This window comes from Mustela erminea, chromosome 6 (genome assembly GCF_009829155.1).
Source record: "Mustela erminea isolate mMusErm1 chromosome 6, mMusErm1.Pri, whole genome shotgun sequence".
NCBI lineage: Eukaryota > Metazoa > Chordata > Mammalia > Carnivora > Mustelidae > Mustela > Mustela erminea.
In genome coordinates, this window is record NC_045619.1 from 109558856 (window position 1) to 109561576 (window position 2721).

The 2721-nt window shown below is 33.2% G+C and overlaps 1 pseudogene; it reads right to left on the minus strand.

The window, feature by feature from the left end:
- Window positions 1–251: 251 nt before the first annotated feature.
- LOC116592508 lies at window positions 252–737 on the minus strand (annotated as a pseudogene).
- Window positions 738–2721: the final 1984 nt, after the last annotated feature.

Below are 2721 nucleotides of genomic sequence, written 5' to 3' on the forward strand. Positions count from 1 at the left end.
TTTGTCCTCCTTCTTGAGAAAGAGATTTAATTATTTAAGCAACAGAAAATGTTGAATAGGTAAAGAATGTGGCACTATTGAGGGAGAATAAAACTGTTCTGCATGATTGTAATTATGAATAATGACATATTTGTCAAAACCTATTAAAGGAGATAATGAAACTTAATGTATGCATTTTTTTTTACTGTATCCATTATTTTTAATGTCCAGTGTTTATAATACAAGGCCAGAGCTCTCTCCCCACCTCAAGTTTATAAGTTTTTGATTGGCTTGTGAGGCCAATAGGTATACTTCTTCTTGTCTAATCTGGTTTCTGGGAAGGCTTCATTTAGGTCCTCAATGGTCATCTGATCAAACAGAATTATGTTCCTTAGCTTCTCCAGCTGTTTTTTGTATTCCATAATCCTGGCCTTTGAGAGAGACAAAAACTCAGCACAACTTTTCACATCTTCTTTTTCTTCAGCGTCCACCTGAACAGTGTATTTATCCTCTGGCACAGGAATCTTCAGGGCATTGAAATTCTTCTCAAAGTCATCTACCAAGCCAGCCTTCACCACATTGGTCTTGTAGTAAGCTCAGTTAATAGCAGGGAATTTCTTAGGGAGAGTATCCAACTTGGAGGTAAGTGTCTCATACCAAGATTTCAGGAAGTTAGCAATGGCCTTCTGGTTTTGGGGTATGATCTCACCAAAAACTACCTAGTCAATGGTTTTTAGAGCAAGTTTTCACCCAGCCATCTTGAGATCCTTCACTGACCCCAGCTGCCCAGAGTCCACAGCAGCAAGGAACGGAACCCAATGCATGCAATTTTTTAAAATTATGTACAACTTCAATGGGTCTTATGAGGGGTTGCAAAAACAAACTAACAAACATTCTAAGTGTACTACAGATGTATGAAACTATCTTACCAAAACAGTAGGGAATAGTTGTTGACTTAAGTAATTTTGGAAGTTAGTAGATTCTATAAAATCAAGGCAAAAGGAGCTATACATAAGCACAATACTTTAGTTGACTGATTAAGTGAGTAGGTTAGAGACACACAAAGGGAGAAAACTAGAATGATCCATGAGTAATGGCTTAAAATTGGAGACATCAAAATAAATGCATGTTTAGCCTAATATAGATACAGATGGTTACATATAGAAATACATATAGTTACATGTATATATATGACTTAGTATATATATACATCTTTATCAGCTGAGAAGGTTATGATACTCGAGTAGATATGAACACAAAGAATCCATTACTTGATTTCTTTTTTTTTTAAAGATTTTATTTATTTACTTGACAGACAGAGATCACAAGTTGGCAGAGAGGCAGGCAGAGAGAGAAGGGAGGAAACAGACTCCCTGCGGAGCAGAGAGGCCAATGCAGGGCTTGATCCTAGGACCCTGGGACCATGACCTGAGTCAAAGGCAAAGGTTTTAACCCACTGAGCTACCCAGGCGCCCCATTACTTGATTTCTAATATCGTTCATAGACAAAGGAAGCAAAGCTTCTTGGAAATATGGCAGATTCCAGGACTGGAGCAGGAAGTACACAAGATGAGCCTAAAACATTTTGTAGTGCCAGAAAGTAAGGAATGTTAAAACAAAACAAAACAAAAAATACAACAAAAATATAAAAATACTGGTAGGCATATCATAAAAGGACACAAAATCCAAATAAAGAAGTTTCTAGTTGCTAAATGTCTTAGAATTAATCAAGTATCAAAATAAATAATAAAAATAATGATAGTATATTTTGTATGTTTTCTAATAGTCCTTCTACATATCATTTAGAAGACATATGTTATGTATGATATGAATTACATGTTTGGTCGAAGTACTGAGTACTCTCCAAACATGATCATATCAGTTGGGATAAAAATCTAGTAGAATATGGGTGACATAGAAAATAGTAACCTTTGGGACAATTAAATATATAGACAATGTATAGACAGAAACACAAATTTTCCACTGAGAGATGACCATTATCATGCATTAGATTGTCCTGAATTAACAAATTATATACTACATCATGACAAAGATGTTATTTCTTAAATAAGCCAATGTTTGTGAAGAAAGCATAGCTTGGATAATTTTTTCCCCAGACTAAATTGGATTGAAATATTGGAGAAATTTTTCTCCAAATAGTTTAAAATTTTTCTTATCCTTAATATTTTTCAATGACATTTATAGTTTTAAATTATAACTAGAAGAAAAATGGCAGATCTATACCTAAAGAAGGCCAATTTATTAAAGATTACTTTTCAATATTTAAAGAGTATGTGGTTAAATATATCAAATATATACAATTTTATATAAAATTATCAAAATATATCAAATTGAAAATAACAATTTATTTTAAATTTTAATAGAAAAATATTTTTCTATTGTTTTCTCTCTGTCTTTTGTCTTTACTTGCGTTTATTGTTCTGGGTAGATTCTTACAGAAGATCAATCATTTCTGAGTTAGTGTTTTGTTTCCTATACAAGTTAGAACCATCCCTGTGTCACTGATGTTACCAAATTCAGAAGCATATGAAGAAAAAAGAAATGAATCTAAAGAAATAACTTTCCTATCTTCTCCACCTGAATCCACATTACAATGTTTCTGTTTACACTGTCTGCACAGAAAACTAGTAAGATGGTAAATCAACTTACTGACATATTGAGTCCTTGGCTAGAAATTTCACACATCCATACATAATTTATTAAGACTGGATGGCTCAGTTGT